Raw genomic sequence first — 22927 nt, forward strand, 5'->3', positions numbered from 1 at the left:
TGGTCTCTGAGAACCAGCAGGGGTGGTGGATGGGGCTAGGTTCCTGTCTCTTTTCTGATATTTAGTGAACTTAATCTGTAAAAGGGCTGTTGAACCTTGTTCTGTTGCCTGAGGTTCCTGTCCCCTAACTCTCCATAGACCCATTCAGCCCCCTCCCCCTCTTCATTCAAGACTGTACTCAAACAGCATCTTAGTTAAAATGTTTTTCCATCCTTCTGCCATACATGATGTAGTGTTAAGAAGCCATTAATAGAGGGGGCCAGTGGGGTAAGGAAGGTCCTCTGTCATGTATTAGTTGGTTTCTTTGCACATGGGCTATCTGGACCCTCTTCCTGAGGGCAGGGATTGTGTTTTGTTCACGGCAGCGTCTCCAGCACCTAGAACAGCGTCTGGTACCCAACTTCACACAATAAATAGCTGTCAGCTCCATGAATGAGCGAATGAACGAATCTTTGCCCCACTGCCTCCGGTGCTGTTGGGACAATCAGGCAAGAGGAGATGCGTTGTTCAATGGTAAACTAATGTGCCAGTGGCCCCAGGAGTCAGAACATGTTTTCTGTTTGCAAAGGGCTGGCCAGGTGTTCATCGCGTGGCTCACAGCACACCAGTTCTCACACTTCCATCTTGGTAAGTCGCTTGGAAAGCATGTGAAAGTGCAGATCGAAGCCTCGCACCCAGAGATTCTGCTTCCGTGGGTCTGGGGCAGAGCCCGGGCATCGGAAGTTACCGCACCCTCTGGGTGTATGATGTTCCTGGTCACCAGACTGTACTGGAAGAAGCCCTCAAGGAGAACTGGCTGTAAATTTGGCTTCGTTTTGCAGATAAAGACACGATCTGGGTGGGCAGCTGGAAGGCCTGGGTGCCTCCAGGAGGGCACGAGGACCGTATTGCCGCCTGGTGATCTTGGAATGGGGCGCAGAGGTGCTGGCAGTGGAGGCTCAGCAGTGCAAGCTAGGAAGCCGTGTGGGTGGAAGCAGCCAATTTGCTACTTCCCCAAAGCAGGAAAGGTTCTCCCAGTCGGATCTGCTTGTGCCAAGTGGCCTGTGAATTCCTCTGGTGCAGCCCTGGGTGGTGACAGCTGATGCTGGACTGCGGGTCCTGGCTGTCCAGGCTCTGACAGACACGGAGTGGTACACAGCCTGCAGGTCCCACGTGGCACCAACAATCCTCCAAGACAGGAGGTAAGGCTAGGGGGACCCTGAGTCACCAGGCAGGTTTGAGGGGCCATTGGGCCTTGGCCCTCAAAAAGTGCAAAAAACCAGGCTCCTGGTTGCCTTGGGGCATCTGGCCCTACTCACAGATTCGTTCTTTTGTTCATTCCACAAAAACGTAGTAGGCATTTTCTGTGAGGACACAGAGATGAGTAAGACAGCCCCTGTCCTCAAGGAACTTAACTGGATAAAATATGCCCCAAGGCACAAGATGTATATAGAGCAACAGGCAGCCCGCCCCCCACCACCTTAGGCACTCGTAAATCTCTGTGGAATGAGCAAGGTGAGAGCATAGGGGAGAGAATGAGAAAAGCACCAGGGGAAGGATTCTTTAAGAAGGAAGCGGGGGAGGCATTCCAGGTAAAAGGTGTGAAAGTTGTAGAATAATTGGGGAGTGGCGAGAAATTTTGTGGGAGTGGCAGTGTAGAGAAGAGAAGTAAGAGATAGCTTTTATTGAGCAGTGTGCCAACCAGGCAATGGTAAGCTTTTTTTTTTTTTAAATGTTTATTTATTTTTGAGAGCGACAGAGACAGAATGCGAGTGGGTTAGGGGCAGAGAGAGAGGGAGACACAATCCTAAGCAGGCTCCAGGCTCTGAGGTGTCAGCACAGAGCCTGATGCAGGGCTAGAACTCACAAACCGTGAGATCATGCCCTGAGCCGAAGTCCCGACTGAGCCTCCCAGGCGTCCCGGTAAGCTTTTTATACACATCATCTCCTTAACCCTTTGACATGGGACCTGTTGATATCATTCCCCTTTTTTTTTTTTTCTAAAATTTTTTATGTTTATTTATTTCTGAGACAGAGAAAGACAGAGCACGAGTGGGGGAGGGGCAGAGAGAGAGGGAGACACAGAATCTGAAGCAGGCTCCAGGCTCTGAGCTGTCAGCACAGAGCCCGCCGCGGGACTCAAACCCACAAGCCGTGAGATCATGACCTGAGCGGAAGTCGGCCGCTCAACTGACTGAGCCCCCCAGGCGCCCCGATATCATTCCCTTTTTATAGTTGCATAGCCTGAGGCCCAAAGAGGTTAAGTTAATGCTCTAGGCCTGTAAGTAGGGCCAGGTGTTAAACCAACAACCTGAGCCTCAGTTTCTTCATCTGCAAAATGGAACACTCAGGCTTCTCTTGTAGATTTCTTGGACAGATTAAGAAAATTGTGCATGAATGCAGATGGAAAATCTGTGAAAAGGTCACAGGATTCTCGAAACACCTGGTAAGCAGCGGTTGCCTTTGGGGAGGCTGTCTAGGGAACCAAGGATTAGAGGAGAAAGAGTAACCTACCAATCACTGAATCACTTATTGGGGCGTCTAGGGTGGAAAAGTTAAATGCCAAGGAACCTTAAGGGGACCGTGTCTGGGTGGGGGTTAGTTTGAAAGGAGAAAGAAGTTGAGGCCGGTGTTCCTGGAGAAGGGCTGGCATCTGTCTGTAGTGGACGCTTCCCCTGCGCCCCCACCCCTGTCTCTCTTTGAGGGGAAGGACACCCTGGCGACAGGCTTCCTCCTTCATACAGTATGTACGTTTTATCTCTGCAGACTTCTTGCAGACTTAGTTTAAAGATCTCAGCTCAATACCATTAGTGTATATCTGCAGAGGGCCCTTTGTAAAATTGATTAGAAAGTGGGCTTTTGCATGTGGGGTGGGGGGTGGGGGTGGGACCTAATCGGGTTTGAGCGCTAGATGGTATCTAATTCCCCGCATCTAGCAACTGGCTGGGGGACCTCCCTGGGAGCCAGGGCCCCTAATTTGGTTTGCGAATACATTAGCCACACAAGCTGAGGGGCTCCTTTGGGAAGACGCTTTTTTGGGGGATGGGGCAGGAAGACGGTGGGAAGGCTGAGGGAATGAAGAAGGGGGTCTTTCTGCCTAAGTCCTGGAATATAAACTGTATCTGAGATTACCGAGGGTGTGCATTTCTGATGGGCTTACCCTGTCCAGGAGAATGATGCAAACTTTGAAGGAGACTCGTTATTGTATTGCTTGCCATTCAGTGAGCCCCTGTGTATATGTTTTTCTTCATTTTTTGGTCTTTCTAAAAAAGTAATATTCACATGTATAATTAAAAAAAAAAAAACTCAGTATGAGAGTACAGGCAATGACTGGTGTGTTATTCTTTCTCCCCTCACCCTTGGTTCCCTATAGTCTCCCCAAGGTAACCGTTGGTACCAAATTTCTGTAAAGTGAGCCAGTTTTAATTTCCACTCAACGCATTTATTGAGCACCTCCTATTTGTTTGGCACTTTGTGCTGGGGCACAAAGGCGAATATTAGCCAGCGAGAGGCTAATAATCAGATAGGGAGACTGACCCAGAACAGGGGAATCAACTGGGCTCTAAGCTGTTTGGGGGGATTGGGGAGCGCTGTGGGGTAAAGGGATAGGTTTACTGACTTCATGCTCCCCACGACCTTAGTTTCCCCTTCTGAGAAGTGGAGCTACTTCTCTTTCTTGTTGTTTTGATATTTAGATGTCGAACGGCCTGACTGATGTGGTTTCACGTCTTCCAGAGGCCAGCGGGCTGAGCCCCCTTCTTCTTCCCACCACCTCTCCCCAACACCAAGTACTCCATACCCTGCCCCCCAACCTCTGCTGGAAACATTGGGCTGTGGCTCATTTGCAGGGCTGCAGGAGTGCATGGGCTGCGGACCTGAATCCTTCTGTCCCCACTTCTTTCAGCCTGTGAATGTTAACAAGTCCCCCACATGCTCCTGACAACCCACTGCCCCTCGCCCTACAAGCTCCTTATCCCAACCCCAACCTCTCCCCACTGAGGAAGGTTTTGTAGGGCCCACAATACCTCGGCCCCAATGCTGTGCTGTAAAATCTAGAATTATGTAACAGCTGGATTACGGGTGATTATTAGCTTTGCTTAAAGATTTTCCGTTTACACAAGGATTAGCCGCAGGGTTCCTTTAAATAGCTAGCTTTGCTAATGCATTTGTACTGCAAAGAAAGGGTGCATGGGGGGAACGGGGGACAGGACTGTGAAGACGAAGGCCTGAGTTCTAAGCCATCTGTGTGATGGTCATTTTACCTCTTGGAGCCTCCGTTTCCTTGCTGGTGAAAGTGAGATGCGGCAGCCCTGCCCAGCCTCCGCGTTGCCGGCGGGGACCGCGAACGCGCCGTGTGTAACCCGCTGCCCTGCAGAGGTGGCCGCTGCCAGGGCGGCGCCTTTACGCATCAGGTGGGGCCGACCCGCGCACGCCTGGTGTGCGATGTGATGCGGTTAGCCCAGCAGACCCTCTAGGATCGCCGCAGCCGGCCCCGCAGGGGTCCCGGTGCCCAAACCCTGTAATCCAGCACCGGGGATTTTCTGGAACTGGCCCCTGCCCACCTCTCCATCCGGATCGCAGATTTGGCTCTGCCCTCACCTGCGGTCTTCCTGGCCCCGCCCTCTGCCACACACCTTGGGGCCAGACTCCCGAGGTACTACTCTTCCCTGGATGTGTACTGCAGCTTTCCATCTCTGCGACTTGGACGAGCCGGTCCAGTCCTGCCCTGCTCTGCCTGGGAGGCCATTCCACACCTGCTCCCCTCTTGGCCTGGCTGACACCTTACTTGTCTTTCAAAACAGCCTAGATGGCTCCTCCTCCAGGAAGCCTTCCCTGACTCCCTTCTTTGCTTTAAGAGTTGCATGAATATGAGTTTGTGACTCTGCCATCACACTTTTGAACACACTGCCCTCGTGGTTCACTTTTTGTCCCTACCGTGAGCTTCTGAGCTTAAGGGCAGTATCCCTCTTGTCTTTGACCTAGTTAAACATGTGGGGAAAGAAATTAAATAAATAAACAAGCAGTAACTGCTTTCTGTATGAGGTGGATGGAGAGTGCCTGGCTGGCCCCATCCGTAGAGCATGCAACTCTGGATCTCTGAGGGTCATTAGTTCCAGCCCTGTTGGGGGTAGAGATTACTTTAAAAATGTTTAAAAATATACATACCCATCCCAGGAAGCATACAGCCTGTCCTTAAGGGTAAAACCTTGGTATTAGACAATACGAGTCCCAAATAAATTCTGGCTCTACCCCAACCGTGTGACCAAGTTACTTTGCCCCTCAGTTTCCCCATCTGTAAAATGGGATCATAATAGTTCTGACCTCTAAAGGTTGCTTTGAAGACTTAGCAAGTTAATATGTGTGTGTTGCACTTAGAACAGTGCCCGGATGTAGTTCTGTGTTTTCCATGTTTGAGGGTGGATTTGCGTATCTGGAATTCGGCCCCTGTGGGTCCTCCCTAGGCCCCCAGCATCCCCTGGTTGCTGAGCTCGCGGTTTCTCTTTCCTCACTCCGGTGAACTTTCTCACTTCCCCACCCACCCCAACCAGTCAGCACAGAAATAATCCAATTTTACTTGATTATTAGTCATTACTTTCTGCTGCTGTTTTTGCTTATTACTTTTAAAAAAAAAAAACCATTCTAGATTTAATTGAGTTGATTGATTAGCACAATCACCAACTGGAAGGAGATACTCTGTAACCCTCTCCTCCCCCTGCCTGTATCTTACCCCAGAGAGGACCAGGACTGACTGCTGGGGTCCAGGGCTCAGCCTACCTCAGGGCTGCTACCCAGAGGTGCAGTGGCATGGCTTGGTGGGTTGGGAGCCAGGTACCTGACCTTGTCTGGCCGAGTGATCTGGGGTGAGTTTTTTACCCTCTCTGAGCCTCAGGTTCCTCACATCTGTAAAAGGGAGATTGAACTAAAATGAACCTTCTTATCCTTTCTACCCCAAAATTCTAAGGAAACTCTGCATCTAAGCTCCCTGCTCAGACCTGGTCTGTGAATCGTTCATTCATGTGTTCAACGTCAGTAAGAGCCCACCCTGTGCCCAGCCCTTAGCCGGGTATGTGGAATCCAACTGTGAGCAAGGCAAGGGCCTTGCCTTCTAGGTGCTGGTCGGGGGGTGGGGGAGCCCCACAGGCAGCAAGTCTAGTGTTTATAACTGTGTCCTGAGTTGAACAAGGTTTCAGAAGGGAGTCTCTAACTCTGGAAAGTTGTAGACAGGGTGGTATGTGGGTTCAGCCCAAAACAAAAACAAACCGTACAAAACAAAACTGAAGAGACCAGGGGTTGGGGGGGGGGGTGGGGACCTTTATGGAGGCCACCTCTGTGAGCCACATACTGTGCTAAACACTTTCTTCTCATTTCCTCTTTAATCCTCTTTAATCCTCACAGCAGCCCTCTGAATGAGGGAATTGGATAGCAGTTCTACAGATGAATCCACCTGAAGCTCAGAGAGGCTAAGGGTCCTGCCTGAAGTCACACAGCAAGTGACTGAGAGAAGTAGACCTTGAAATGAACCTGAATGACATCAAAGAATGTCTTCTTTCTACAGTTTCACACCATGTGACAATATCCAATAATTTGAGAAAGTTTGACAAAAAGTTCAGCTGATTTCCCCAAATAGCACTTATCTTTTCATTTTTGCACTTTATTTTCCACATATCCCCTTTTTATATTGCATATGTGTGTAGCCGGTGCAAAGGCCCTGAGGTAGTAATGCCCGTGGAGTATTTGGAGAAGAGTAGGAAGTCCATGTGGCTGGAACATGGGGAGAAGAGTGGAAGGTGAAGTTGGAAAGGGACGCAGGGCTAGCGCTCGGGGGGCTTTGCAGACTAGGGTTGGGATTGGATTTTATTCTCATCATGTTCTGCCATTGACTTCCAGTTCCTGTTGTACCAACAACTCTGCAATTCAAGCCAGTGGCTGTGGCATTATTTATCAACGTTGAGGCTGTTTCCAGTGGTGTTTGTCTGTGTGTGCACGTGTGTGCACACACGTGTGTGTGTTTGAAGGAAATACTACAGGTCACGTTTCAGGCACGTGACCTTGTGCTGCTGCCGAACCGTGTTAGTCTACGTCAGTAGGAATGAGGTAACTGGCTCAGTGTTTGATCATTTGTGTGGCTCGAGGCCAAGAAGGCCCCACTGTGATCGAGAGAAGGACAAGGTGTTCCAGGCAGTGGACTTGTGTGCGCAGAGGAGCGGAGCTAAGGGGGAGCGAAGCTTGTCCAGAGGCCGCTGGCCGTGAAGGAGGAGCCGGGGGTCGGAAAACAGGTCAGCATGCGTGGTGCGCCTTCTTTTCAAGAGGCAAAGTTGGAGCTTTCCCTTTTTTGTCTTCCAGTTTTTAAAAACTTTTTATTAGAATAGTTTTGCATTTGCAGAGAAATCACAAAGGTCGTGCAGAGAGATCGTATATGCCCCCGTGCAGTTTCCCCTCCGCTCTCAGGTCACCATGGTGCGTTTGTCACGATGCAGACACTTGATGTTGGTGCATCGCTATGAACTAAATTCTGTATTTTATCCAGACTTTATTCCCTTTCCCACCGATGTCCTTTCTGTCTTCCAGGATCCAGCCCACAATCCTGCACTGCATTTCGTTGTCCTGGGTCTTTAATCTCCTTTGGTCTGTGACAGTTTCTCAGACCTTCCTTAGTTTTTGTGACCTTGACGGTTTTGAGGCAGGCTGGTCAGATATTTTGCTTTTGCACTTTTAAACTTTCTGTTTCCATTTGGAATCCGGATGTTGAGAGGCTGTGAAACGTTGAGGTCCAGCTCGGAACTCAGGAGTCCGGGGGCCTGGGTTCAGCCTCGGTCCCCGACCCATGAAGCAACATCTAACGAGGAAACCTTCTGCCCTTACAGTGGGGGTGAGAATACTGTCCTCTGGGGCCTGATGAAGGTTAACTGGGTAGACGAGTAAGTGCTGCTCAACTAGGTTTCATTTTTACTTCCATTAGTGGGTGGGGTACCTGGTGGGACTCATTGTCCTAAAGACCTCGTTCCCTTCCTCTCCATGAGCCAGGTTGTGAAATGCCACAGGGTGTGACCACTTTGTAGGAGGCTGACACTTTGCAAAAGCTTTTGAAAGTAAGATCTTAATTTGATCCTTACATTAACTCCCTGAGGCAGCAAAGATGGGTTTTCTCTGCTTTAGAGGTGAAGAAACTAAGGCCCAGAGAAAGTCAAGAACCTGCTGAAGGTCATGGAGGAAGGGGCAGAGCAGAGACTTGAACTTGGACGTGGGAGAGCCCAGATCTGGTGCTCCTCCCAGCATAGCCTGGCTGAGCTGGCTAGCAGATGGGCAGGCAGCTCTCGGGGGGATGTGCATGGAGAAGCCCCGCTCTTCTGATTGTGGTCTGGAAGGTACTGTCATGGGGGCAGGAGGGTTGGCATTTGGTTTGGTAGACGCATCAGGGCAGGAGACTGGAGAGTTATGGATTCCCAGTCTTTATGTGTCATATTGATCTCAGGCCATTGTATTAGAGGCAGTGTTTCATTTTGTAATGTGGATTTTTTTTTTCTTTAGGTGATTTCATTTTTAACCCTTGAGTTATCTGTGAAACCAACATGAGCAAAAAGCTCATGACTGGCGTCCAGCTTCCCAGGGAAATCTCAGGGCCCACTGTGTTACCTCCCGTGTCATATGTCGTCCCTCTCTGGCAGATAGCTAAAGCTGTCTCCATTTTCCTGAAAAGAAAATAGAACTGAGCCCAGACAAGGCAAGTAACTGTCCCAAGGACACATAGCCTCAGAGCTGGGACAGAAGCCATACCAGTTAGTCTCCGGGCTTTTTTTTTTTTTTTTTTTTTACAAAGTATAATAAGAACTCAGGAGACCTTTGTGCTGTTTATTTAAAAAAAAAAAAACCCAGAAATATAAACTATAAATATATAGTTCTACTCTTGAGAGGGTGTGTGTGTGTGTGTGTGTGTGTGTGTGTGTGTGTATTATAAAGAAGAAAATACAAAGCAGTTTTGGCACCTAGACCAAAAGGCTGAAATTTACCCTGAATTCCACCAAGGCACACACACATTGGAGAGGTGGCTAGTCTTTTCCAAAAGGGACCCTGGGGCCTGTAGCTGCCATTCATCCCCTTGATATTGGGGGTTCCAATTCCATCTGCTTTGAACTTTGTATTCAGGGCTCCCAGGCCTCTCCCTGCCCCTCAGAGCTCTGCACAGAGATGACGGGGCCCTGGTAATGCTTCTAGTTCTCCGTGATGCCTCTTCTGCCTACTCCCTATCGCCCGGGTTTTCAGGTTTCTGAACAGCCTCGTGTCTCGCTGAGCAGGTGGAGTGTTCACCTGCCCCCTTTCCTTTTGGTCCCAGTGGCTGGCCTTGATCTTCCCTAGGGGTGAGGGCCCCTGGGGTGGCTGAATCCCCAGACATGGGTGTGAGGGTGGATTAGAGCTCGAGACCTGAGTCTAGAAGCTGTGTGCCTCAACATCCTCATGCTTCGACGGGTCTTCCCGTCTGTAAAAGTGGACTAAACATCCAGAGTTATTGCGAGGATTCAGTAAGCTTGTGTGTGTAGAGCACTTTGCATGTAGTAGGCGTTTAGCACAGAAAGGACATTTAGTCTTCCGGTTCCATTAAATAACACGGCAGCGTTAACGTCCTCTTTTTCCCCCGAAGGCCTTCCTTCCGCATCTGTTTTCTCACCGAGTCTTTACCACAACCCAAGCCAAGCAGGGTAGTTTTCTTGGATCCAGTTTACCAGGGCAGCCGCTGAGATGCAGACAAGGGTAGTGGTATGCCAACGCCATCCGACAAAGCAGGGCGGGGGGGGGGCGCGCATCGAGGCCTGACCCTGAGGTCCCAGGGGGCTGCTGGCTCGCTCAGGTATGTCCCAGTCTGGTACACACCTGGAGCCATAAGAGCCTTTCTCACGGGCCTGACGGCAGCACCTGGCCCTCCGGATCCCCGCTCAACAAGGACGTTTCTTTCCATCCTCTCCCCCCTCTCCCCAAGAACAGCTGTGCCCCCCACCCCTGATCAGACTTCCCAGTCGGGTTGGGTACTGGTAGGGGGTGGCTCCACCTCTCAAGCCAGTGACGGGGCTGGTGTCATTGCCAGCAGCATCTTGGCGGGATGAAGGTTGCATTAGTGAGCAGTGATTGAAATGCAAAATAACATTTTGATCGAGCCAGCAGGCTGTTTATTTATCAGATCAATAGTCAAAATGCCCCATCTGGAGAAGTCAGTGTGATAAGTGACAGCATTTCCAAGGGCAAGCCTGGTGAATCCACCTGACCCCCAACAGCTCAGCTTAGGGGCGGGCCAAGGAGCCTGGGAGTGACCCCCACCTCTGCTTTCCCTTTTCCCCATTTTCTTCTTATGTCCAGTTGATAGAGGAGATGACTGAGACCCAAACTGCCAGAACTTTCTTGCTGTGCCTGGAAGGACCTGCACCCAAGAGAGCAGAGGAGCTAACAGTAACACCTTGTGTTTACTGAGCACTTTACCGTGAGCAGGTGCTGCGGTGGGTGCTCTACATTGATTGTGTCTTTTACCCCTCAGAGAAACTCTACGAGATAAGTGTCTTTATATGACCCATTTTGCAGATGAGGAAACTGAGATACGGAGAAGCTAAGCGGCCGGTGGCAGAGCCAGTAAGTGACAAAGCCAGGATCCAAACCCAGATGGTCTGGGCCCAGAATCCTTGCGCCTGGGCCCCGAGGTCGGGGAGTGGCAGTGAACCCTTTCCAGTTGTACAGAGTCAGAGTTCTGAAGTCAAAGCAAGCTTTTTGCAGCCCCAGTTCCTGAAGGCTTTATAAATTACATTGACTTTTTTTGTATGAAAATACCTTTTTTTGAACAGTTTGAACCCAGATTTCTCGATGAGTGGGTCTGAGATGTTAGCTTCTCTACGTTTTCTTCGAAACACTTCGTATGATTTTGGGTGCTTAAAAAAACAAAAACAAAAACCCCCCCAGAAAGTAAGAAAAACCCGTATGTCATTTGTAAAGTCTTAAAGCCAGGATCAGCAGAATTCTATGGGAACCGGTGGCAAGGTTGATCTTTTAGGGTCCTTTCATTGGGAATTGTTGGACTTGGGTCTCTGGGCTCTGCTCGTACACTGCCGGCTGGATTCCTCGCTCTGACTGCGGTCCTGTCCCGGGGCTCAGGCCTGGGACCGTCCCATCCTGAAGAGAGTGCAGGCCTTGAGAATTCTTGTTCCACCCAACTCTCAGACCTCCTCATTCATTTGTTCATGAACCAATGTTTATGGAGCCTGTGTTTATAGTGTTCTAGACACAGGAAACAGCGGGAAAGAAAGACACAACCCTGCCCTCAAGTACAGGGGGCAGAGGCCCCGTGGTCGGAGCATGGGGGTGTCATCAAGAAATGGCCAGGAGGCCAGTGTGGCTGGCACAGAGTGACCACGGGGCAGAGTGGGCAGGGGATAGCATCTCTGCTGGTGGGGTCAGACCTTGAGGGCCCCTGGCTGCTTTGAGCAGAGGACTGTTGTGACTTACTTCCCTTTATTTGTAACTCACTCCAGCACTTTCTGGGTGTGACCCCTGCCAAGGTATTTAGCAAAATGGGGGAAACGATAGTACTTATCTCAACAGGTTGTTGCCAGTGACAGGATGCATGTGGCCCTGAGCCCCGCAGGGAGTAAGCCCTTGGCCAGTGGGCACTCTCATTGTCACGACACAGGTGGCAAGCAGGTTCCCAGTTGGCTTCAGAGCCAGGTCCCCACCTGTCCACCTGAGTTAAGATGTTTGTCTTTGTCATCTGCCCAGACCGCCCATTAGCACAGAGACTGAAAACTTGAGTCAGGCAGAGAAAAGGGTGCTGGGAGCCCCAAGCCTCCTGTGTCATCCTCTCTGTGCACAAGATCACACAGGAAGGACCGCTGCCTTGACCGGGTGGTGGATGGAAACATCGTCCCCCTCACTGGGTCTGCACACTGCCCTGTAGGAACACAGAGAGGGAAATGGGACTTAGGCCCAGCAATAGCACACACACAAGAGACCCAGGTGTGTGATTGTACAAGGAGCAGAGGGGAGGTCGGCAGTGTGAGCCACACAGCTTATGTGCTGATTCAGTCTCGGGTCGCATCAACAGAGGTATAGTGTCTAAGGGGGAGAAGGGTGTCAGTACTGCTCTGCTCAGCACCTACCCGAACGTACCTGGAAGGCTGTGCTCTGTTCTGATGTTCGTCTTTGTGAGAAGTAAACAGAGCAGATGAGTTATTCTGAAAGAAGGACAAAGTGTGAGGAGGAGCGATCCCAGGACCAGGGGATGCTGATCCTGGTGAGGACAGGGCCACCAGGGAGCAGAAGGCTGCCTTCAGCAATCAAGAGGGCTGTTGTATAGACTTGTTCTGTACGTACTGAGGGAAAGAGTTGTATAAACTATAACTGGAAGTTGCAGAGAGAAGAAGTATTGTGACTCTTCACAAATAACTTAAAAAAATTCTTTTTAATGTTTTTATTTTATTTTTGAGAGAGAGAGAGAGAGAGAGAGAGAGAGAGAGACAGTGAGAGCAGGGGTGAGGCAGAGAGAGATGGAGACAGAATCTGAAGCAGGCTCCAGGCTCTGAGCTGTCAGTGCAGAGCCCGACCTGGGACTTGAACTCACAGACTACAAGATCATGATCTGAGCTAAAGTTGGACGCCGAACTGACTGAGCCACCCAGGCACCCCACAAATAACTTTTTAAAAAAACTACTCTGAGTGGCCAAAGGATGGGAATGGCTGCTTCCTGAACTGGGACTCTCCCCATCCCTGGGGTCTCTAGCAAAGGCAGGCAGCCAAGGACAGATCAGAGGCACTTTGAGGTCCTGGCCTGGTCAGAATTCTCTTGCTGGAAGAGGGCCCTGCCTGCCTCTCCCTGCCTCCCTGCTGTTCCTCCAACTCAGCACTTTCCCCACATGCCTCCCTCCCTCTCTTTCTCCAGGCCTCTGCTGAAATGTCACCTCCTCTGAGAAGCCTTCTTTGGCCACACTATCTGGCCCTGCTTCATCCTCCCTTATATTCCCTTCCCCTGCACTAATCACTAACTGAATGGATACTATTTTGGTCATTTAATTATTGTATTAGGCTGGATACCACTAGTTATTATTACGTACAACCCCAGAGTTTCAGTGGCTTAACACAACAGAAGTTTCCATCTTGTCCATATGACATTTTGGGGAGGGCATTCGACAGGTAGCCTTTCATGAGGTCATTCATGGGCTCGGGCTCCTTCTGGTGTGTGGTTCTACCATTCCCCCAGGGCCCTGGGGCTCTCTCCTGGATCCTCTGCCTGGATCCTGTATGGCCCACCTGTGGGGGGAGACAGGGAGAGCAGGGGGTGCAGCGTGGGGAGTACCATGGGAGATTCTTCTGGGCCAGAGAGGAAGTGACTTACATCATTTCGCCCACATTCCATTAGCCAGCACCTCGCTGATGGTCACAGCTCCCCATAAAGGAGGCTGGGAAATGTAGTCTCCCTGATGTCTAGGAAGAAATGAAATTGCTCTCGGTGAACTCCTAGCAGCCTCAGCTAGACTTGTTCATCATATTTCATTAATCTATGTCATCATCTATTGTTCAAGACACCATTATTCTTGGAACCGCTAATCAGATTAAACTATAGCATGCCATCGATTCAAGATGCATTCCGATTGCCAAGATGCTAAAATACGAAAAGATGGTCAGTGAGATATGGTATTGTCACTCCTTGAGGGCAGGAAACTCTCCACCTCGTGTGCCGATCCATCCCCAGGGCTAGAATAGTGGCCGGCACGCTGTAGATCTTCAAGGGATGGTGACGGAATGTCTGAGTGAGGGAGGGAGTGGATGAACGAATGAGTTGCCCTTTTGGTTAAGTATCAGAATGCCCCTTGTGCGAGGTTGCGTCAGGGGGTCAAGCTGTGCTCGCTCACCTGAGCAGAGTGCTCCTGGGTTTCGGAACAGCTTCCAACAATGACTAAGACCCCGGGGACTCTGCCCCTGGCCAGCACCCTTCTCTGCTGCCAGCTGCGAGTTTTTCCTCCCTTGCCGCACACTGATGCAAAGTGTGACCTTGCTCATTTCTTGAGCTGTCCCTCTTCCTGCATCTGTCCCTGGAGAGGCAGCCCCATCACCACATGTCTCATGGGAGAGACTCACTGGCCCAGCCAGTCAGCTGCACACCCCTGGGTCAATGAGCTGGGCCAGTGGGGTGGAGGTCTGTGAGAACGTGGCAGTTCCCGCGGGACGGAGCTGTGTGTGTGTGTGTGTGTGTGTGTGTGTGTGTGCGCGCGCGCGCACGCATGCATGAGCATGCATGTGAGAGACGGAGTGTTGGAGTGAGGTGTCAGCTCCCAGGAGAGAGGCTAGTTAGTTCTGACAATTGGTTCCGGTAGTACCTGAATAAGGGGACCCATGTCCTAAAAAGGGACTTTCTTGGTGGAAGTTCCAGCACACTGAGAGGTACACAGATTCGTGATTGAATGGTAGATAGGAAAGTGCCCGGATGGATGAACGCTGGGAGACAGAGAGTAAACAGTCTTGCTTGCAGTGAGATTGATGTTTAAGGGGCACCTAATGGAAGCCATGTCATTACCCAGAAAGGGCTGCTGTCATAACCGGCAGCATTTACTTATTGAGCACGTACTATGTGCCAGGCACTGTTTTAAGCCCTTTTCTGTAGTAACTCGCTAATCCTCAAGACCACCCTCTGAGGTGTGCACTATAATCAGCACCCCCATTTTGCAGATGAGGAAACTGAAGCACAGAAGGGTTAAATACCCTGGAAGAGGCAGAACTGGAATTCAGACTCAGGCAGTCCAGCTCCAACCACTAAGATCTGTGGCCCAGCACCGTGGCTGCTGTGAGAATCAAGTACCATCTAGAAATTGCCAGGTGTATTCAGTGACAGTAGGTGGGATGTTTATACCACATCGCGGCTTGATGCAAGGTGAAAATAAGACCAGATTCCACAAGAGTTAAGATCAATTCGTAGATGTCAGATCTCCGGTAGCTATTGAAAGGAAGAATCCTTGCGGTGTGTTTGGGGGCATATTCTGAATTTTTGATGTTGCCCTTTCTCTAAACACTCCCTTTTGTGGTGTTCGGAGCCCAGAGTTGGCCAAGGGGACTCACGGAAGAGCCACGAGGCACCTCTGGGTCTTGTTTGAGGGGACTCCACTAAGAGGACCCAGGTGAAGGCTGAGGTTTGGGATCAGTCTCTCCAGAGGGGCCCCTTAGTCTAATTTGCGGAGAGCCACGGTAAGAGCCACAGAGGCTGTCCGCTGCGGGCCAGAGCTCGGCTGGTCGATGGACCCTCCGAGCTGTCCCGGGGCACTCCCACTTTGCATCCGCTCATCTCCCCCTGCTTCGGCAGAACTTCTCTCTTCTCATTATGATGGATGCGGCCTGGAAAATCATGGATAAAAAGCCCCGATTGAAAGGCACTAATTACCCATCATTATTTTCCATGCCGTAATTTGTGTGGAACGAGATTTCAATCAGTTGTCCGGGACCAGTCTGGTTTTGACTAATCTCTCTAAGACAAGATGCTTAATTACAGATTTTTGCCATAGCTTTAGCACACAGGGGGAAGCAGGCTCTTGCTGAAGCCAGTTTGATTTTGGGTCATTTTGCAGTCCTCGGTCCCAGAGAGGGCCCCAAGGGGAGAAAGAGGAGTGTTAGGAAAAGTATTCTGAGGGGACCAGATAAAATCGAGCCACCACAAGAGCGGTGCTGTGGAGGGTGGCAGGTGGGGCATTGCCAGAGTAAGCCCCTTCTCCCGGGGAGGGGGTGGGGGTCACCACTACTCACTATGTCTCTCAACCCCAACCAGCCTGGCTCTCTAGTAAGTAACTTGGAGTGAGTCCCAGCTTCTCGGGGCTTTAGTCCCTGATCTGTAGGTCGCCAGGGTGGACAGCAGAATCTGTAACTTACAGGCCACTGACCCCAGCTGTGCTAGTGTGTCTGTCCAGGAAAACAGACCTACTGTTGAAAGATACACATATGTAAGGTTTCAATCACATACAACTGATAAAAACATCACATATTAAAATAGGTGATTTAGACTACTCAGGGGGAAAGTCCATTTGAATTAAATACGTGAGTTTAAGAAAAAATTATATAATTACTGGACCTCATATGTATAGGATTGGATTAATTATAATCCTTGCTTCCTAATACTTGTCATCATTGGCCACCTCACCCTCTCTCCCTCCCTTCCCTGCTTCCTCCCTTCCTCCTGTGTAGTAAGTGCCCCTGAATCCCTATCCCAACAGGAGGCGGGGACATTATTCACATTTAGCCATGTGGTCCTCTGCATCCCATCCCCTATTAAGGGCTCCTTCTATATTCTTTAATGTTTAAAACAAATTTTTATGTTTGTTTATTTACTTATTTATTTACTTATTTATTTATTTTGAGAGAGAGAGAGAGAGAGAGAGAGAGAGAGAGAGAGAGAGAGCAAGCCAGGGAGGGGCAGAGAGAGAGGGAAAGAGAATCCCAAGCAGGCTCCATACTGTCAGCACAGAGCCTGACTCGGGGCTCCATCCCATGAACTGTGAGATCATGACCTGAGCTGAAACAAAGAATCATACACTTAACCAACTGAGCCACCCAGGCGCCCCTGTATTCTTAAAAAGGGTTTTTTTGTTTACTTATTTTTGAGAGAGAGACAGAGACAGAGAGAGCACAGGCAGGGGAGGGGCTGGGAGAGAGGGAGACAGAATTCAAAGTAGGCTTCAGGCTCTGAGCTGTCAGCACAGAGCCTCTCAGAGCCTGATGCGGGGCTCAAACGCATGAACCGTGAGATCATGACCTGAACTGAAGTCAGACACTCAACTGACTGAGCCACCCAGGCACCCGGAGACTTTTAAAGGAAGTTTAGCTGGGCTACTTTGAGGTTCCCTGAGGGGCTGATTCATAACAAATAAAGCTTTGCTGGAGGGTCTGAGGGTCTGCTATAATGAATCGCTCTGGTGGCCCCTGGCTAACGAATTAATTATAGAAATGTACATAAAAGTCTCTCAAGTGTTCAGAAACCATTTTTCTTCTGTATAGTGGATTGCCGTTTTTAGGCTTCTTTATCCTCTTAATTTGCCTAACCAACCACTTTCCCTCCTGGTAAATGGCAAGTTCCATGTGGAATCATCCTGCATTCTATATCTGGGGACTTAGTTGAGGGAAGACTTTGCTGGGTTTGACCACAGGCGGCCAGATGATGAGTTTTCTAGAAGGGGCTTCCGGGGAGAATCACAACAGTAAGCCAGCGTCTACAGAGTGCTTTGCTGGGCACCAGCTCGGGCTATACGTTTTGCATACACTAGTTTATGCTCACGCAGAACAATCCTATGAAGGAGGTGATTGGGCCCATTTTACAGATGGGCACTCTGAGGCTGGCCTCAGAGTCAGCAGCTAATACGTGGCAGAACTGGCTCATCTGATGCCAGCGTGCAGGCTTGTAACCCTTACGTGACAGTCACTGGTTTTGCTCTTACAAGTGTGGCCTCAGCACAGAGCCAAAAGGGGGCTGTGGGCGCAGCCCTCTGCAGGCCTCCTGGATTGCTGTGTTGTGCGCGGTGAGGTGGGCTTTGTCCCACAGAGGAAAGCAAGCCAGGCCCTAGGCTAACCGGGCCAGTTCAAAGCGCGCTTCCCTCCTTGAGCTGTTCCTCTGGAAGCTTCCCTCCTGCTGTCTGCCCAGCAGGCCGTCCTCAGGGGGCCAGGTCCCTGGGAGTCCAGCGTAAAAGTTTATAATTGTCTCTTGCTGGCACGCGGGAGTTTCTCTTCCTCGACAGATGTGTGGCAAAATAGCTCAACTGTTTGGGTTTCACTCAGAGTTCCCCAAGATTTTTTGGTCTCCATATGAAGAAAATCTTCAACCCACTCCGTTGTCCAGCAGAAGCAGAGACACCACGCACCCCGCTCCTCCAGTGAGCTCAGGCACCCCTGGAGGCCAAGCCACTCTGAGGCACAAGGCTCCACGCTGGATGTGAAGAGGGCCAGGGGCAGAGAGCGCGCTGGGGTGGGAGGGAGGCCATGCCAAATCAGATGGTTGGTGAAATTGAGGCCAGGGCAGCTCTAGCTGTGCTCCTGTTCTGCATGGATCCCGGGGGGGGGGGGGGGGGGGGGGGATGATGCCTCGAGGGCCTGCAGCCACTGACTTCTGCTCTTGCAGAGGCTGCTTCCATGGGGCCTCTGTCCCTCCCATACAGTCAATAGTCATCGACCCAGTCGGGAACTGGGTCCCAGCCAACCACAGATGATGGACTCCTTGTGACCCCCTCCTCCCCAGATTGAAGCGTCTGCCACGGCCCCTCATCGCGAGGCTGCACCCTCCCTGCACGCCATCGCGGCACCCACCCTGTGGCCACCTCCCCCCACCTGTGCCTTGGCCCGCAACCTCCACCTCTGACATCTTCCCTGACCCCATCTGCATTCCCCCGACTTTCTCGCTCCTTCCTCTGCTCACCCTCAGCCTGAAGTCCCGGAGTCCACCCTGTTCCTGGTCCCTCCCCCGGTTTCCTTCCATTTCTGCACTTTCTGCTCTCACCCCCTCTGTTCCAGACCTGCACCATTCATCCACCCAACCCCCCACTGCGGCCCGCCCCGCGCTCCCTCTTTCCTCATACATCTATGGCGGTGGTTCTCATTCTGGGGTGATTTTTTTCCCCAGGGAACATTTGGCAATGTCTCTTCCAGGGTTGGGTTGCCCTGGCTGGGGCATCTAGTGGGTAGAGGCCAGGGATGCTCTTAAACACCCTGCGGTGCACAGGACGGCCCCACAACCAAGAAGTCCTTTGCCCCAGATGTCGGTAACGCCCAGGTTGAGAAACCCAGATCTAAGCTGCTGGAGGAGATGGGGCTCCCCCTGCGTTGGTGCACCTGCAGTGTGAGCGAAGGGGCCTGGTGAACCCTGGAGGCCCTGATTTCTGCTCTCTCCTCCCACCACCACCCCCCTCCCAGTTGCTATTGCAAACTCTCTTCCTTTTCCTAGACTTCCTGCCCGTAGCCTTCACTCCCTGTGCCTCCCTTCACAGACTGAGTGGAGGGGACAGAGAGGCGAGGGCTCTCAGGTCTCCCCCTGCCACCCACAGACTTCCCCTGTGCACGGCCAACCTCCCCCCCACCCCCCTTTACTGCTTCAGCTCCTTTCTCTTCCTGCATTCCAGATTCACGTCAAACCTCTGCCAGGCCCCCTGGCCACATCATTCCTATGGTACTCAAACCTGATGCCCCTAAAGTCACAACTGGGCTGCTGAAACAAGCCAACCTGAAAATGCAGACTTCTGGGCCCCCCTTGCAGAGATGCATGTACAAATTATGACTGTGGTCAGGTCAGGCCCAGGCAGCCACCTGTTCAGCAAGCACCTCAGTTGACTCTGGTGAAGATTGAACTGGAATTTGGGAAAAGCGGACATTTTTTACCTTTTATATCTTCAGTCTGTGCATCTTGATCTGTTCTTTACCATCAGCATTGAACGTAGAGTCACCATGCAATTCATTGCCCACTTTGGGGAGTAAAGCGGGGGCGATGGGTACTTAGCAGGTAGGATCAGGATCGCCCAAGGCAAACTGCAAAGTGTGGATCCCATAATTTTTAAAAACCTTAAGTTCCTTCCATTCTTTTTTTAAAAAAATTAAATATATTTATTTAAATTCAAGTTAGTTAACATATAGTATAGTAATGGTTTCAGGAGTAGAACCTAGTGATTCATCTCTTACATCTAATACCCAGAACTCATCCCAGCAAGTGCCCTCCCTAATGCCCACCAGTCATTTAGCTAATCCCCCCCACCTCCCGTCCAGCAACCCCCTGTTTGTTCTCTGTGTTTAAGAGTCTCTTATGGTTTGCCTCCCTCTGTTTTTACCTTATTTTTCCTTCCCTTCACCTATGTTCGTCTGTTGTGTTTCTTAAATTCCATGTATCAGTGACGTCATATGATTTTTGTCTTTCTCTGATTGACTTATGTCGCTTAGCATAATACACTCTAGTGTTGTCGCAAATGGCAGGATTTCATTCTTTTTGATTGCTGAGTAGTATCCCATTGAATATATACACCACATCTTCTTTATCCATTCATCCATCGATGGACATTTTGGCTCTTTCCATACTTTGGCTATGTCGATAGTGCTACTAAAAACATTGGGGTGCGCGCGCCCCTTTGAAACAGCACACCTGTATCCCTTGGATAAATGCCTAGTAGTGTAATTGCTGGATCTTGGGGTAGTTCTATTTTTAATTTTTTGAGGAATCTCCATGCTGTTTTCCAGAGTGGCTGCACCAGTTTGCATTCTCATCTGCAGTGCAGAAGGGTTCATTCCCCTTTCTTCGCATCCTCACCAACATTTGTTGTTTCCTGAGTTAATTTTAGCCATTCTGATGGGTGTGAGGTGATCTCCCGTTGTGGTTTTGATTTGTATTTCCCTGATGATCAGTGATGTTGAGCATCTTGTCATGTGTCTGTTAGCCATCTGGATGTCTTCTTTGGAAAAGTGTCTGTTCATATCTTCTGCCCATTTCTCCATTGGATTATTTGTTTTTTGGGTATTGAGTTTGATAAGTTCTTTATAGATTTTGGATACTAACCCTTTATCTGATAATGTCATTTGCAAATATCTTCTCCCATACAAAGGTTTCCTTTTAGTTTTGTTGGTTGTGTTCTTAACACATGCCCCTCCTCATCAAAGAAAACCAACAATTACCCACAGTAACAACAAAACATTCTTTATCTGCCCCCATGATCCCAAGTTCAAGGGAATGGTGCTGCCTGAAGGTCTGAAGGTGTGCCAGGAGGCACCCCACTCTCACATCCTTTTCTACCCTTTGCAGCCAAACTTCTGGAAAGAATTGTTGCATTCATGACCTCCTCCAGCCACGGTACAGTGGTCTCCATCCCCACTGAGCCTTGACACTCCCTGGCGATATCACCTGCCTCCTCCTGACTGCTCGCTGCAGTGGACGCTTGCCCATTCTGATCTCCGCTGACCTTGTAGCCACACGTGACCTGCTGCCACCCCCTACTCATTGCATTTCCAACACACACACTCTTTTTAAAGCATGCTTTAAAGAGCAGTTTATTTGTTTTAAATGTTTATTTTTGAGAAAGAGGGGGAGGGGGAGGGGAACAGGGCAGAGAGGGAGCTCTGTGCTGACAGCAGAGAGCCTGATATGGGGCTCAAACTCACAAACCATGAGATCATGGCCTGAGCTGAAGTAGGATGCACTTAACCAACTGAGCCATCCAGGCACCCCTAAAAAGCGTTTTAAAGGATGCTCTTTATAGGGGCTCCAGGGTAGCTCAGTTGGTTTAACGTCTTGACTTTGGCTCAGGTCATGATCTCACGGTTCAAGGGTTCAAGCCCCACGTTGGGCTTTGTGCTGGCAGCTTGGAGCCTGGAGCCTGCTTCAGATTCTGTGTCTCTCTTTATCTCTGCCCCTCCCTTGCTTGCACTCTTACTCCCCCCCCCCCCCTCTCTGTCTCTCTCTCTCTTAAAAAAATAAATAAACGTTAAAAAAAATGCTTTTTATATTCTTTAGCTCCTCCGGCCGGTTCTTCTCCCCCCACCTCCTGGGCTTCTTTCTTTCCCATCCTTTAAATTTTGCTTTGGAATGCATGAACGACGTGCCAGAGGTCAGGAGAGTTGGACACAAGGTTTTCGTGGAGGGTCTGGCCTCTCCAGCAAATTTTGTCCCTTGCCTGGTGCATCGAGGACCCGGTAGCCTAGAAGGGTTCTGTGCCCCCAGAGAGTTCTCGACTCTCACACTGCAGGTCAAGAAATGGCTGTGAGGAAGGTTCTGGGCTTTGGAGCTCTTCTCTTCAGGTTTTGAGGGCTTTAAGCTTGAGGCTCTTGCTGGAGGCAGGTCCTTCAGAGGCCTGGTTTGACGGGAGGCAGAGCGCCACAGAAGAAAGAGCTTGCGTCTGTAGTCAGACAGGGCCGGCTCAGGTCCAAGCTTCTCCTGTCCCTCAGGTGACCTGGGACAAGCTTCAAGCTCCAGCTTTTCTCTTCTGTAAGGTGGGGATGATAATGTCTGGCAGACAGGCTGTGAGGACTAAAAGGCTGTGGTAGAAAAGGAGGCATCCAGAGTGTGACCGCCCTTGGTGGATGGCCACTAAACTGGTCTAGGCCAGCCTCTGGGGCAGAGGACAGACCCGGCGACTCCTAAGCTTGAAAAAACAGAAAAGTTTGGAAGGAATCTTCCACACAGAAAAGAAGCTGTGCCCCCCCTGGAGGGGGTGTTCATTCAGTCCGCAAATATGAATGAATGAACAGTGAATGAATGAAGACTGGTGGGGCCAGCGGCGGGAGCCGGGGGGGGGGGGGAAGGGCGCCCCTGTGAGGGTAGTACCCCCTGGCTCTTTCTGGTGCTCTGCACACTTGTGTTTGTTTAGTCTGCTCTTCCTGAGACAGAATGAGCTTTTTTTTAAAGATTTTTTTTAACGTTTATTCATTTTTTTGGTGGAAAGAGACAGAGCGTGAGTGGAGGCGGGCAGAGAGAGAGGGAGACACAGAATCCCAAGCAGCTCCAGCCTCTGAGCTGTCAGCAGACAGCCCAGTGCGGGGCTCGAACACACGGACTGTGAGATCATGAGCTGAGCCAAAGTCGGCCGCTTAACCGACTGAGCCACCCAGGCGCCCTGAGAACGAAGTTCTTGAGATTGTGGGCTGTGTGTGTCGTGACCTTTCCTGTCCTCTGGCCAGCACTTGGCACACAGCAGGTGGCTGGAATAGGTGTGGCCTCTCCCTAGATAAGACATCCTGGGCGGGGTGGGGATGGGGTGCCAAAATCCTGGTCGTGGGAAAGAGAAGAGGAATGAAGTCCTCGGACCCTGCCCCTGTCCAAACACACACAACTGGGATGCGGGCAGTAAAGTAGTGGCTGGACTTCTGTGCCGCTCGGAGGCCAGGGTCAAGTTTGCTTCCTTCAGCCCCTGGAGTCTCCGAGGATGAGATGACAAAAGGCCTACTTTTAGAGAGAGACCAAATGAGGTGGATGACGTCGGCG

At 50.5% G+C, this 22927-nt stretch overlaps 1 protein-coding gene across 6 annotated transcripts in view; it reads left to right on the forward strand.

Moving 5' to 3' along the window:
* The window catches only part of ESRRB (estrogen related receptor beta), a 170881-nt gene that overhangs the window by 89841 nt on the left and 58113 nt on the right, over nt 1–22927 (forward strand). Inside the window, exon 1 of one of the 6 annotated variants that reach the window (XM_053224755.1) lies at nt 6305–7256. The exons of the other annotated variants lie outside the window; for them this stretch is intronic. The gene's annotated coding sequence lies outside the window, so the exon portion shown is untranslated. Of the gene's footprint in view, nt 1–6304; nt 7257–22927 lie in introns of those variants that run through there. 6 annotated transcript variants of the gene reach the window in all.

This window comes from Acinonyx jubatus, chromosome B3 (genome assembly GCF_027475565.1).
Source record: "Acinonyx jubatus isolate Ajub_Pintada_27869175 chromosome B3, VMU_Ajub_asm_v1.0, whole genome shotgun sequence".
NCBI lineage: Eukaryota > Metazoa > Chordata > Mammalia > Carnivora > Felidae > Acinonyx > Acinonyx jubatus.